Source organism: Ambystoma mexicanum, chromosome 3p (assembly GCF_040938575.1).
Source record: "Ambystoma mexicanum isolate Mex_15411 chromosome 3p, UKY_AmexF1_1, whole genome shotgun sequence".
Taxonomy (NCBI): domain Eukaryota; kingdom Metazoa; phylum Chordata; class Amphibia; order Caudata; family Ambystomatidae; genus Ambystoma; species Ambystoma mexicanum.
Genome location: NC_090925.1, coordinates 1,023,940,798 through 1,023,956,937, shown reverse-complemented (window position 1 = coordinate 1,023,956,937; position 16,140 = coordinate 1,023,940,798).

The window sequence follows — 16,140 nt, the reverse complement described above, 5'->3', positions numbered from 1 at the left end:
CCTGAAGGAGGAATTACCGGGCCCTCCAAACTCGGAATGGCCCGGTAATTCCCCATTCAGGGAACCCGGACCCGGTTTAGGAAGTTAGCCATGCCGCCAATAGAGGCATGGCTACCGCCAAAGCCGTAATGAGGCCCTATCATTGAAAATCTCCCAGCTGAAATAACACCACTGCCTGCAAATCACATCCTTCTGCTTTATTACCTGCACCTTCAGAAATGCATACATTCCAATGCTTTTCTATACAGTTTCTGCCATTTACCTTATAAAAAATGCAAAATAAGTATATCATTATTTCTTCTATCTCCATTCTTAGCTCCCTGCACCCATTCCCATTGAGCCCTATGGGGGCTTAAATGGGAATGGGGAAGGTCCGGGCCCGTGTTCCCTGAAGGCGGAATTACCAGGCCCTCCAAACTCGGAATGGCCCAGTAATTCCCCATTCAGGGAACCCGGACCCGGTTTAGGAGGTTAGCCATGCCGCCAATAGCGGCATGGCTACCTCCAAAGCCGTAATGAGGCCCTATCATTGAAAATCTCCCAGCTGAAATAACACCACTGCCTGCAAATCACTTCCTTCTGCTTTATTACCCGCAGCTTCAGAAATGCATACATTCCAATGCTTTTCTATACAGTTTCTGCCATTTACCTTATACAATTTGCAAAATAAGTATATCATTATTTCTTCTATCTCCTAACATTCAATAAAACAGCCTTAAGAAACCAAGTGACTTTCATACACTTACTATTCTGCTCATTTGAAAATCATGTTGAACTAACATATTTAAAGTAAAATGTAAAGACTGCACATAGTCAAAGGAAATTGCATGCACACACTATGTTCAGATATCAAACAAGAATACCACTACAAAAACATACAAATCAATGTCTAAATTAACATCAGTGCTATAAACACACAAAATTACTAACTTCTTTCTTTTACAATTGCAGTGAAGACCGCTCCCCTGAAAAGCAGCAGCATCTGAAGTACAAACAACTCAGAAGGACCCTTATCATTCCACACAAAAAGAGTAAGTATAATACTACCATTATATTATTACTGTTACTCAAACACACTGTGGGGTTGATTCATGGAATGTGTGTGCCGAAAAATAGAGATTTGTGCACCATTCTGTCAACAAATCCCCATTTGTTAAACAGAGATTAGCAGGCAAAACGACGCTCAAATCCCTGTTTTTCGGCACACAAATGACATAACTAAGCCCCTAGAATGTTAGTATTACAGAACAAATAACTGTTTTATTTCTATACCATCAGATTTACTATTAGTGCTTCCCCTCACGACTACCTTACTTTCTACTGTCATCTGAACCCCAGTATTGTAACACACAAATAGAAGAATAGCCTTCCCAACTAGTTGTAGCTGCCCAATACACAATCACACACCACCACATACATCCTTACCATAATACTCAGACACTCATGCACACAGCACACATACATTGCAGAACAGCCCAACCCATACATTCTTTTTTTTCAACAGACCCCAAAGAATGCCTACCAAAAAAGCAAGTCCATAGAAAGCAACGCAGAAGTAGAGCAAGGGAAAATAAAAGTGCCCAAAATTAGCATCCATCTCTAGCAGAATGTGTACAAAAAGTTCAAACAAATCAGCTAATACAGTCATTAAGCAAAACAAAACAAGCTTCCAGTAATGAAACTTTGCCTCCTCTATCAAAATGTAAAACAAAACAGAAAGTAATTAACAAGATTTCAGCTACCACTACTGCTAACACTGTTCCTATAAATCTTGAAGTAGTGGCAAGTACCATACCAAAAAAAGTATTTTAGCAAAAATCTTCCACCACAGAGTCCTTCAGAATCTTATAAAAACAGGAGACAAGTCATGCACAACCCTTAAAACCTACCGTAAAAAATTAATCTTAGAAGCTTTGATAGACAGTGCAATCCTTCTCAAAAGGAAGTTATTTATTTTAGTGTTAAACTTCTCAATAAAAGGAATGTTAACAAAAACAACTTCTTAAATATCTGTGGAGGTGAATGGAGTCACACCACGAGCACATAACCATATTTCAATGAAGAAGCATACAAACAAAATCAAACCAACACAATTGCCATACATAGCTGTGGACAAAGGTATGAAAAACGTAATAATACCATAATGCAACAAGAAATACTGCTTACAAAAATATCCCCAGAAAACACAGTATCACCTCTGCATTCGACTGAACCAGAATGTCCAGTATACAAATGGCTGTGCACGTCAATGAGTAACATTGCCAAAAAATCTTTCAAATCTTTACACCAGTTCCTCAATCAGTATGTGAAAGGCAAAGACAAAATCAAAATGAAACTGCTACAAAATATGGATACCTGTCCAGTGCGCAAATACACAGGACTAAAAGGACATTCATTAGCCTGCATTTCCGGACCTATTTGCAAAAGCACCTTCCACCATATGAAAATGATATCAACACATCATTCAACTATAAGAAATGTAGTCTATAAAATGTACTATGCTAAAAGTCCTGCTTTAGCACTAGCCAATTTAAATAACAATCTTCTACATGGTACAGCCAGCAAAAGCCTACTCGAAGAAATAGAGCATATCCAGAGAAAATATTTTGGAAGTGAAAGCCACTTACACAATGAAATAGCTTTACAACAGACTAGCAACAATTGTACAGATGGCAACCTTCTACTACACACATACAAAAAAGAAATACTAAAATTTAAAAGTACATCCGCTGAAATACCAAAGCATGCGTGTATGTGTTGCTGCAGAACTTTTTTATTTATTTCATTTATTTAAATATGTATGTAGCCATCACTGGCTTTGCATATTACACATAAGACAAACAATACATTTTAGCACTTTAAATGACACTTTGTTAAAAAGAGATAAAAATTACAGAACTTCAAATCCATCTAAAAACCGATTATATATCACATATTTAACATGAAATACCAGCTGACAATTCTTTCAATATAGATAAAATAATTTCAAAAAATTTCATCATATAATACATTAAATTAATATCATTCCCATCCAGGAGCTGTAACCAAAAGTTCTCAAAATTTTCAGTGGACTTAGAATCATCATATCGCTTTACGTAATTAAGTCTTAGTGCATTAAGGCTTTCACAGTTACATATCAAGTGTTTAGTAGTTTCAATCATGTCATTACCACATAGGCGAAACAATCGCAACGATCTTGACATTTCTAACTTAGCACCCAATACTTCCATCGTATCCATTTTATTAAATTTAAATAGTAAATACCTTCATACTATCCAAGGATGTTGATGTCCGATGCCTGCCCACGGAAAGCCAGACCAGGCCCAGCAACCCCAGAAGCAGGCATCATGCCACTTGAAGCATGCCCAAAAACCCCAGTTAGGGGCTATTTGGCTACAGTCCTGGCGCCTATGGCGCCAGGCTCATAAGAATAAAGTCAGTCCTGGCGCCATGGGCGCCAGGCTCATTACAGAAAACTTACCTGATGCAGACCATGCTGCATACCTACCTGATGCAGACCATGCTGCACGAAGCCACAAGCCAAATGAGGCTTAGAGGGACTATTTTACCTCAGGGACTCCTTTCCTCTCAGGTGGGGCTGTGGAAGAATACTTACCTGGGATTTCTTCCAAGGCTATTTAAGCCACACCCGGACAGCCACACGTGCTTCGCGTTATTCTGCGTAACGCTCACCGTGTCTTCAGCAGCTCCAGTCTTCAGCCACGCCCGCTTCAGCCCTGGAACTCCTGGAACAAGAAAAGGAGAAGGAGAAGAGATCAGAACAAAACCCTTACCTGAATCCTTGATCCAGCACATCGTCGATCTGGAAGAGAGAAGCCTTCACAGGTGCGTTGCCACGCACCTTGCAGCGCCGTGCTGAACTCACCATCCGTGGTTGCATTCCTTTACTCCATCGCGAACCCAGCATCTCCAGGCCATTCTTCAACACGTGGAGGAGACAAGAACAAATGGGTGAGCAAGGGCAATACAAACCACCCCCAAAGACTTACCTGATTACCACAGGGGGGTACTCACCTCATCTCGGGTTGGCGCAGTCAATTCTGCATCATCGTCGCACCCCGGCCCCTAAGGGGAAAACAAGGACAATACAACCTAACACCAAAGACTTACCTGATTTACCACAGGGGGGGTACTCACCTCATTTCGGGTTGGCGCAGTTAATTCTGCATCATCGCTGTACCACGGCCCCAAAGGGGAGAACCACAATAGACTTACCAGGATCTTACCAATTGCCACTTGGAGCTCTTCTAGTTGTTTAAATATGCAACCTGCAAGGAGTGAAGATCAGACTTTTGAACTGTTACGAACGATTGGACTTTAGAGTCAATACTGGAACTCGCCAATTCCTCCACGCCAGTGAAGTAACTGGTCGTCTACGCGCCCCTGCGCTCGACGCAGGATGGAGAGCTCATCTTTCCAAATCATCAGGTGAGATTAAGAGGGGACTTCAGGAGTATTCTGTGGGCAGACAAGGGGAGTGGGAAGGCAGGTTAACGCTCAGATTATGGGAGGTTAATTTCCCTTCCCCATTGCAGAAAGATATTCGTACAAGTCCAACAAACGAAGCTAAGTGGGTCTGTCCAGTCTGTCATCTCGGCTCTACATGTTACTCTGGTGGAAGCAACAGCGGGCCAGTCCAGATCGACGCCCCCATGGGAATCAGGTGAGCGTAACAGAACGCGAAGCCTACCCACAAATACCCACCTGGGCGTCATGGAGACCTCGGAAACTGATCAGTTGGCCCAATTATTAGGGGAACTAAGGGCCGAAGTGCATTCCGCCTGCCAGGAAACAATGCCCTCAGGAGCGAATTGATAGTATCAAAAGAACGAACAGATGATTTGGCCAGACAGCTATTACAAGGCCAGGCTGGACAAACCCCTCTACCTGGACTCGGAGCCAGCCCAGCTCCGGTGCCACCGAGTAACCCGGTGCAGATAAACCTTCCTGGAGCCGTTCCCTTGGCTCCGCCTGAACGCTTTGCCGGAGACCCAAAAAAGGTTTGCTATGTTCATGAATCAATGTCGCTTACACTTTTTATGTAGACCTTGAGCTTTCCCAAACGATCAACCCAAGGTAGCTTTTATACTGTCATATCTCAGCGGCAGTGCAGCGGACTGGTCCATTCCGCTAGTAAATCAGGATGACCCGATTCTTCTAGATTTCCAAGGTTTTCGAACAAGCATGGAAAGACTGTTCGCCCGACATTCCCAAGGACAGGCTTTGGATAACGAAAATGTATCCTTACCGCAAGGTAATCAGGATCTTTTATCTTACATTGCAACTTTCAATAGATTAGTTATGGAAACCGAATGGCCTGAAGCCAAGCGAATTACATTATTCCATCAAGGGCTTCGGGGAGAACTCAAGGATGTTTTAGCCCAAGTCATGAACCCGCCTCTAGACTGTGCTGGATATATAGATTTTGTGGTCCAGTTAGATCACAGACCTCAAACCAGAAAGGCTGATCGAACCAAGTTTGAAAACAGGGTCTTGGTTAAAACCTATGTAAGCTCTAAGGGGGTAGATGCCTCAGAACCCATGTAAATCGGGGGGGGTTAGAGAACCTTTAACCCAAAAGGAAAGAGAAAGAAGACGGCAACAGCAATTATGTCTATATTGCGGAGCTACTGGTCATTTCCTGCGGAACTGCCCTGTAAAACCACCCAAGAAAACTATAGGAGCAGCAGACGAAAACCACTTGAAACCTGACTCGGGAAACGACCACGCCCGGCAAGCATAGAGGTCAGCTTGCCGAGCTTAAATAGAGAGATACTTGGACCTTACCTCAAAGGTAGTTTCTATGGCGAAACACCTTACAACAGTGGATGACCAGGTTACTCGTTTGGCGGATCGAGTCAGACATCTGGAAGAGGTGAATGAGTAATTGTCATCAAAACTTTCTGAGCAAGAACATTTTTCAAGGCGCAACAATGTGAGGATTGCTGGTTTTCCTGAAAATGCTGAGCATGGTAATCCTATCGCATTCCTGGAGAAAGCACTTGTTTCCATGCTAAATTTGGACCCGAAGCAGCCATTGGAAATTGAGAGGGCACACAGGTCGCTTGGTCAGAAGCCCGCCCTGGGCCAGAGACCTAGACATTTTATTGTAAAGTTTCTGAGATACCCAACAAGAGAGCTCATTCTGAGAAAATCCCGTGAAAATGGGATTTTGCCTGGGGAGGACACAAAATAATGATTTTTGCTGATTTGAGTAAAGACATTATGGAGAAAAGGAGATGCTTCCAAGTAGCTAAGGAGAAAGCAAGAAGCAAACATCTAAAATACTATATGATCTACCCTGCAATACTCCGTATTGTGGTTGAAGGCAGAGTACATTCATTTATGGATTGCAGGCAAGCTGAAGCCTTTTTAACTGACCTGGATGTGGAACCTATGGAAGCAAGTACTGCACCTACTTCTCAAAAATCTACGCAACAACAGAAAAAGAAAAGGGATAAATAATAGTACTGAATTGCGCTTGTTTGTTTTATTTATTGTTGTGTGGTATTTATTTTTATTTTTACTTATACTGTAATATTTCTCTCAGAAATCTATGGGTTTTTTTTAATGTCAAACCGCTAGTTTAAAAGGGTTTCTTTTTCTCAAGCACTGTTGTAAATTCGGTATGGCCATGGGAATCTGTTAGAAGAATGTACTTTCTGTGTTTACTTGTAAGCGTGCCGTACGTGATGCGGTGCATGGCGTACTACGCATTGCTTACGGAGGCCTGGCGAGTGGATTGCGAGGAAGGGTCGGTCTTCAACAATTGGAAGCAATGTAATTGGCCGTGACGGCGATGGACAAAGGGATGTGAACTTGGATGATCTCTAGGGTACATGTTCAAGCGGATTTTTTTTTCCTGTGATGAGCGGCTCTGACGGAAACAGTGATTTTCGATGTCGGGAAAAAGGTATGACTGAGTCTCTCAATTGATATGTATATGGAGCTGTTTACCGGTCCTTGGGGGCTGTTCATATTGCACAGCGCCATCGTCTCACTTGTGCTGACACTGAGTTTTTTTTTACTCATTTGTATCTCACGCAGCCTTCCCATGCGTGTTGGCGCTCTTGTTCTTCATCTTGGTGAATGTTTTCTATCCCAAGCTTGTTTGTGATCAGCAATTTAAGACATGTATGCGGCCTTGTACATCTTTACGCACGGCCCGTTACATGATGTATGGTAATGTTAGGAACAACCAGCTCCTACCAGTCCTCCAACTATGCGCCATACCTGTCTGTGTGGCTCTTTCAAAATGGGCAATAACTTTCAAGTAGGGGGTAAACAGTGAAATGGTGTGGTGCTGCCACCTGCAATCCAACGTCGATGTGTTTCTGTCAGCGGCATGAGCAGTGCATTTCACAAAGAAGGCACACCATTTCTTTAACCGTCATTTGTGGCTCGTTCATCATCAGTGCCCCAGGCTTGAGATTTGATTTCTCGGGGATTTTCAATTCATAAAGATGCTTCCTAATAATCCGAGAAACACAGGAGGTTACTGTGACATTTATACAACCTGCACATTCTATGACTTCCTTTTCTCTCTCTTTTGCAATATGAGGGTAAATGTATTATTAGATCTTGTGCGATTTTGGTATAATTTTTGAAAAATGCTCATAAGAATGACATGTGATACAACTGAACATTTACCTTGGTGTTAGTGGATTGGTGGGAAAGTATATGTTTTTGCTTACTACTTGAAATGTGATGCTTTTATGTTGATAATGTATTCCGGGGCACCTTTTCTCTGGGTCTTGTGTGTCACTGTTTGTGCACTAGTTTCGGGAGCACCCTTGTAGTGATACATTTTGTGGTTGCTGGGGTTAGTGCAAGTAGTCTATGGCACTGTTGTTATGGCTAAGCGGTTTGGTGGTGTGTGTTTACTTTTCCCATGTGATCTAGCAATCTTTTGCTGATGTGTGTACTGTGATAAGGTTGTCTATGTGCTTTTGTGTAGGGCTAATGTGGAGTACTACTCTCTTTCCCTTTCTCTTCTATTCAATTGTTTGCGCACTGTAGTCACTGTGCCACTAAGCACGGACGAGACATAGTTTTATATATATCTTGATTTGGTCATAGGTCGCTTGTTTTGAGTGGCTGCTGATGGATAAATGTTTGTTTACAGTGGTGAGTTTGTCTGAGAGTATATACATAGTAGCGCCAGCATTTTTGGAGTGATGGGTCTTTTGGGGTTTTGTTGAGGCTTTCTCAGGTTCCTGTTTGGGGGGGAATATTACTTGTTGTTCACGACTTGTACTTGTTGCACTGTCTAAATCGATAGTTTATACCTTTTAAATTTGGGCACAGCTTTCTGGAGGGTGGTCATGAATAGGTCTAGTTTTGTATATGTTGTAACTCATAGTGGGCCCAATCGCTGTTGGGCTCTTTTTTGTTCAATTTCCTTGTATCTTTGTGTCTTTTGTTTTGTTTGTCTGTTTAGCAAGGTGTGTGTTGTTTTTTGCTCTGACTCGATTATCCATTGTCAATTGCTTATTGTTCATCATTTTGATGTAATGCACTTTATTGAGGTCATGTGAATGGTGATTCTGCTGATTTTTGCTTTAGAGGGAACTAAAGAATGGGCTTATTGACTATTGGTACTTGGAATGTTAGAGGTATGAGCTGTCCTTCTAAAAGTAAAAACATTCTATCCAGATTATGGAGGGAAAAGATTGATGTGGTTCTATTTCAAGAGACACACCTTGAGGATGGCACTGAGAACCTCCTTACTAATTCTAGATATACAAAGGTGTGGTTGAATGGTTATTCTACTAATTCACGAGGAGTTGGAATTTTGGTTAGAAGGGGGTTGGGTGTAAGTGTTGATAAGATAGTTATGGATGATGCAGGTCGGGTCATTTTAGTTGATTTGAAATTTCAAGACAGGCTGTTTACAATCGGCTCAGTTTATGGCCCATGTGCAGTGGGGGGTCTCTTTTTTGATATTGTAACTAAACTTCTGGCTGACATGACGGGAGAAGTAATCATTTTAGGTGGGGATTTCAATTGTGTTATGGACTTCAAATTGGATAGATATTCAGCGTGCTCCTTTACTGGCCACAGATCTAGTAGAGAATTTTGTGATTTTGTGGATACCTTTGATTTGATTGACTCTTGGAGAGTCTTGCATCCGAAGACAGTAGAGTATTCATTTTACTCTCCGGTTCATGATTCCTTTTCAAGGATTGACTATTTACTTATATCAGATCATATGGCTGAGACGATAATCGAAGCTAGAATGTGTGAGCAGCATCTTTCGGATCATTCTCTAGTTTTGGTTAGATTGTGTCTTGCTCCGCACTCTCCGGATTTTGCTAGGTGGAGGCTAAAACCATTTGTTCTGAAAGAGGAAAAAGCATTACAATCGCTTCTGGTTTTCTGTCAGACTATTTTACTGTAAATAAGGGTTCGGCTGATAGTTTAATGGTTTGGGATGCGTTTAAGGCCTCAGCTAGGTGTGAATTGATTACTTGGACATCTAGAGTGAGGAAGGAAGGGGAGGCAAAAATGAGAGATCTTTAGCTGGATCTGGGTAAATCACAATCGGCTTATGCTCGTACTGGATCAGTGAGGGATCGTTTAAAGACCGTGGGACTTTTTATTCTAAACAACGCTTCTGGGAGAGAGGGGATTCTCGGGGTAAATTGCTTGCGAATAGGTTGAAGTGTTTGTGCGAGAGGTCTTTTGTCCAGAAAATAAAAGATGAGTCTGGTAGGATTATTGTGAAAAGGAAGGATATTGGTGAGTGTTTTCGCAATTATTATGAATTGTTATACTCTGAAGAGCATGTGCTGTTAGAAAGTGATCTGGTGGAGTTCTTTGATAAGATTGAAGTTCCTTGTCTGTCTGATGAGGCCAGAGAATTTCTGGATGCTCCTATTTTAGTGGAAGAGGTGATAGAGGCCATTATTCAAATGAAGTCTGGTAAGTCACCTGGCCCAGATGGACTGCCGACTGAGTTTTAACAATCTTTTGCTGAGCAGCTAGTGCCAGAATTATGTGAACTCTATAATCGGTTTCTTATGAAGGATGTTTTATGTCCTTCAATGAGGGAGGCAGTGATTACGGTAATCCCCAAGGAGGGGAAAGATGCATTGAATTGTTGTAATTATCGCCCCATTTCACTTTTGAATGTGGATGCAAAATTATTTACGAAAATTTTGACTTCCAGGTTGCATAAATATATGGGTTTGTTAATTGGTAGGTCTCAAGTGGGTTTTATGAAGCAACGCCATGGATATGATAATATTAGGACTCTCTTGGATATTTTGAATTTGTCATCCTCAGGAATTGATGATTTGATTTTCATATTTCTTGACGCTGAGAAGGCATTTGATAATGTGGCTTGGGCTTTTTTAAATTTTATTTTGGTTAAGATGAGTTTTGGTCCCCTATTTATAAATGCTGTTGGGGCATTACAGTCGGGTATTAGTGCAAAGGTCTGGGTGAATGGGGTACTTTCATCTTCTTTTAGAATATTTAAAGGCACACGTAAAGGATGTCCACTATCACCTTACCTTTTTAATTTGGCTCTTGAGCCATTTTTGTCATATATTCGGCAGTCGGATTGCCTATCCGGTTTTATAGTTGGTGAAGTTGAAGTTAAGGTTTTGGCGTATGCTGATGATATAGTTATTGTTCTTGGTAATCCTGTAGAGGGGGGAAACATCTTGAAGAATATGATTTCTGAGTTTGGTGGGCTCTCAGGTTATAAAGTTAATTGGGAGAAGACGGTTGTGTTTCCAGCTCGAGACGGTCAGGTGTGTAGACGATTATTAGATTGGAATTGTAAATGGGAAAACTGTAGGGTGAAATATTTAGGTGTCTTTTTGTCTAGAGATGTGAAAGGTATGGCGGCGTTCAATATAGATAAAGTTCTGGAAAGCATGAGGACTATGCTCCGTAGGTGGAGTAGACTCTCTTTATCCATCTGGGCAAAGGTTAATGCTATTAAAATGGTGCTCCTACCTAAGGTTCTGTACATTATTCAATCGCTACCTTTAAGGTTTACGAAAAAAGTTTTGGGCCGTGTGGATCGGGTCTTTCAGGAGTTTCTATGGGGAGTTTCAAGGAAACCAAGGATACCCAGGTATTTAATGGTTAGGAGTGTACATGAGGGGGTTTTGGTTATCCTAACATTGAAAATTACTACAAAAGTTTTTTGATTAAAAAATGTATATCGTATTTCTCGTTGAATGAATCAGACATTCCAGTTTGGGCTCAGATAGAAGAGTTTAAGATGAGACCCTTCCGAATTGAATCACTGTACTCTCTTGGAAAGTTACCTAAATCGGTCAGTACATTGCAGGCTGTCCATGCTTCCAAAGATGCAGTCACATCATTGATTGTAAGTGGAGGGCAGGGACTTCATTTCTATGGGGAGGCCTCCATTTGGCAGAATCCGGGGTTGCAGATCAATAATAAGATGCTATGCTGGAGGAGTTGGATGAACAAGGGTATATTACTTATTGGAGACATATGGGATGATGATGGTATGATATCTTTTGAGTCTCTGAAGCAGAAGTTTATGCTACATAATAGGGAAAGATTGTTGAGAGATTTGATTTCTGAGAGAGTATTAATGCTTACGGACCCTTTGTTACAAAGACCAGAAAGGTGTAGTTTTATTGTAGTTGCGCCTCGTGCAGTGTCTAGTTATTTGAGGTTGTTCCCGGTAGAAGAGAAATTTAGATCTTCATGGAATGCTCTTCGACTTATGTGGTGTGCTGAACTGGGTGGAGATATTTCTATGCAGGATTGGGAGGTTCTATGGAAGGTTCCAGTTAGGATGAAAATTGATCTAAATTTACGATATATTCAACTGAGGATTTTGGGGCGTCTGTTTTGGACTCCAGTTAAAATGCACAGATTTGGCTTAAGGGAGGATAGTATGTGTTGGAGTTGTTCTTTGGAGGAGGCACTTTGCTTCACATGTTATGGAATTGTTCGAGGGTTAAAGGTTTTTGGAGTGAGGTTTTGGATAGAGTTGATTTGGTCAGGAACATCTCTTTTCCAAGGACACCATCATCAGTTCTTTTGAAATCACCAGTGGGTACTCGTCACTTTAGCTATGCGACTCTGTGTTGTGCTAATAAGGTGATTTTGGTGGCGACTCGTCAAATTTTACGCCTCTGGAAGACGAGAAAGAAACCAAGTATTGATGAATGGTTATTGCAGGTGCAGTTGCTGTCAAGATTTGAGAGGATTAAGTATTATGCTTTACATAAAGAAGAATTTTATAAGGAACAGTGGGAGGCTTTTAATGAACTCCATGTGTGAATTAAGTGCTGATGGGTGATGGTTTTTGTTTCAGAGTGGTTAATTTACTATTGTGTTCTTTTTATTGTGTTTGTCTTGAGTTGTGTGGTTGTGTGTTTTTTTTTTTTTTCTCTTGTTTTCCTCTGATGTTTTGCTAGTTATCATTTCAAATTAGGTTTGTTGCGATTAGTAGAGATAATTGGTAGGTTTTTCTTATTTATTCTGTACTATTTGTATCAACTTGTATAATGCTTTTTTCGTTTTATTTGTCGTTTTCTTGTTATCATAATTGTTGTTTTGGAATGATATGAATTTCTTTTGATAAATCTTTAAATAAAGTTGTCAAAAAAAAAATGTAAAACAAAACAGAAAGTAATTAACAAGAATTCAGCTACCACTACTGCTAACACTGCTCCAATAAATCTTGAAGTAGTGGCAAGTACCATACCAAAAAAAAGTATTTTAGTAAAAATCTTCCACCACAGAGTCCTTCAGAATCTTATAAAAACAGGAGACAAGTCATGCACAACCCTTAAAACCTACCGTAGAAAATTAATCTTAGAAGCTTTGATAGACAGTATAATCCTTCTCAAAAGGAAGTTATTTATTTTAGTGTTAAACTTCTCAATAAAAGGAATGTTAACAAAAATAACTTCTTAAATATCTGTGGAGGTGAATGGAGTCACACCACAAGCACATAACCATATTTCAATGAAGAAGCATACAAACAAAATCAAACCAACACAATTGCCATATATAGCAGTGGACAAAGGTATGAAAAACGTAATAATACCATAATGCAACAAGAAATACTGCTTACAAAAATATCCCCAGAAAACTCAGTATCACCTCTCCATTCGACTGAACCAGAATGTCCAGTATACAAATGGCTGTGCACGTCAATGAGTAACATTGCCAAAAAATCTTTCAAATCTTTACACCAGTTCCTCAATCAGTATGTGAAAGGCAAAGACAAAATCAAAATGAAACTGCTACACAATATGGATACCTGTCCAGTGCGCAAATGCACAGGACTAAAAGGACATTCATTAGCCTGCATTTCCGGACCTATTTGCAAAAGCACCTTCCACCATATGAAAATGATATCAACACATCATTCAACTATAAGAAATGTGGTCTATAAAATGTACTATGCTAAAAGTCCTGCTTTAGCACTAGCCAATTTAAATAACAATCGTCTACATGGTACAGCCAAAGGCCTACTCGAAGAAATAGAGCATATCCAGAGAAAATATTTTGGAAGTGAAAGCCACTTACACAATGAAATAGCTTTACAACAGACTAGCAACAATTGTACAGATGGCAACCTTCTACTACACACATACAAAAAAGAAATACTAAAATTTAAAAGTACATCCGCTGAAGTACCAAAGCATGTGTGTATGAGTTGCTGCAGAACTTTTTATTTATTTCATTTATTTAAATATGTTTGTAGCCATCACTGGCTTTGCATATTACACATAAGACAAACAATACATTTTAGCACTTTAAATTACATTTTGTTAAAAAGAGATAAAAATCACAGAACTTCAAATCATCTAAAAACCGATTATATATCACATATTTAACATAAAATACCAGCTGACATTTCTTTCAATATAGATAAAATAATTTCAAAAAATGTCATCATATAATACATTAAATTAATATCATTCCCATCCAGGAGCTGTAACCAAAAGTTCTCAAAATTTTCAGTGGACTTAGAATTATCATATCTCTTTACGTAATTAAGTCTTAGTGCATTAAGGCTTTCACAGTTACATATCAAGTGTTAAGTAGTTTCAATCATGTCATTACCACATAGGCGAAACAATCTCAACGATCTTGCCATTCCTAACTTAGCACCCAATACTTCCATCGTATCCATTTTATTAAATTTAAATAGTAAATACCTTCGTACTATCCAAGGATGTGGATGTCATGATGCCTGCCCCCGGAAAGCCAGACCAGGCCCAGCAATCCCGGAAGCAGGCATCATGCCACTTGAAGCATGCCCAAAAACCCCAGTTAGGGGCTATTTGGCTACAGTCCTGGCGCCATGGGCGCCAGGCTCATTACAGAAAACTTACCTGATGCAGACCAAGCTGCATACCTACCTGATGCAGACCATGCTGCACGAAGCCACTAGCCAAATGAAGCTTAGAGGGACTATTTTACCTCAGGGACTCCTTTCCTCTCGGTTGGGGCTGTGGAAGAATACTTACCTGGGACTTCTTCCAAGGCTATTTAAGCCACACCCGACAGCCACATGTGCTTCGCGTTATTCTGCCTGCTGCAGCGTAACGCTCACTGTGTTTTCAGCAGCTCCAGTCTTCAGCCACGCCCGCTTCAGCCTTGGAACTCCTGGAACAAGAAAAGGAGAAGAGATCAGAACAAAACCCTTACCTGAATCCTTGATCCAGCACATCGTCGATCTGGAAGAGAGAAGCCTTCACAGGTGCGTTGCCACGCACCTTGCAGCGCCGCGCTGAACTCACCATCCAGGGTTGCATTCCTTTACTCCATCGCGAACCCAGCATCTCCAGGCCATTGTTCAACACCTGGGGGAGACAAGAACAAATAGGTGAGCAATGGGGAATACAAACCACCCCCAAAGACTTACCTGATTACCACAGGGGGGTACTCACCTCATCTCGGGTCGGCGCAGTCAATCCTGCATCACCACCGCACCCCGGCCCCTAAGCGGAAAACAAGGACAATACAACCTACCCCCAAAGACTTACCTGATTACCAAAGGGGGGTACTCACCTCATCTCGGGTCGGCGCAGTCAATTCTGCATCACCGCCGCACCCCGGCCCCTAAGGGGAAAACAAGGACAATACAACCTAACCCCAAAGACTTACCTGATTTACCACAGGGGGGTACTCACCTCATTTCGGGTCGGCGCAGTTAATTCTGCATCATCGCTGTACCACGGACCCAAAGGGGAGATCCACAATAGACTTACCAGGATCTTACCAATTGCCACTTGGAGCTCTTCTAGTGGTTTACATCTGGAACCTGCAAGGAATCTGGCAGAGTGAAGATCAGACTTTTGAACTCTTACGAACGATTGGACTTTAGAGTCAATACTGGAAATCGCCAATTCCTCCACGCCAGTGACGTAACTGGTTGTCTACGCGCCCCTGCGCTCGACGCAGGATGGAGAGCTCATCTTTCCAAATCATCAGGTGAGATTAAGAGGGGACTTCAGGAGTATTCTGTGGGCAGACAAGGGGAGTCGGAAGGCGGGTTAACGCTCAGATTACGGGAGGTTAATTCCCCTTCTCCATTGCAGAAACATATTTCATACGAGTCCAACAAACTAAGCTAAGTGGGTCTGTCCAGTCTGTCATCTCGGCTCTACGTGTTACTCTGGTGGAAGCAACAGCGGGCCAGTCCAGATCGACGCCCCCGTGGGAATCAGGTGAGCATAACAGAACGCGAAGCCTACCCACAAATACCCACCTGGGTGTCATGGAGACCTCAGAAACTGATCAGTTGGCCCAATTATTAGGGGAAATAAGGGCCGAAGTGCATTCCGTCCGCCAGGAAACCAATGCCCTCAGGAGGGAATTGATAGTATCAAAAGAACGAACAGATGATTTGGCCAGACAGCTATTACAAAGCCAGGCTGGACAAACACCTCTACCTGGACTCGGAGCCAGCCAAGCTCTGGTGCCACCGAGTAACCCGGTGCAGATAAACCTTCCTGGAGCCGTTCCCTTGGCTCCGCTTGAACGCTTTGCCGGAGACCAAAAAAGGTTTGCTATATTCATGAATCAATGTCGCTTACACTTTTTATGTAGACCTGGAGCTTTCCCAAATGATCAAGCCAAGGTAGCTTTTGTACTGTCATA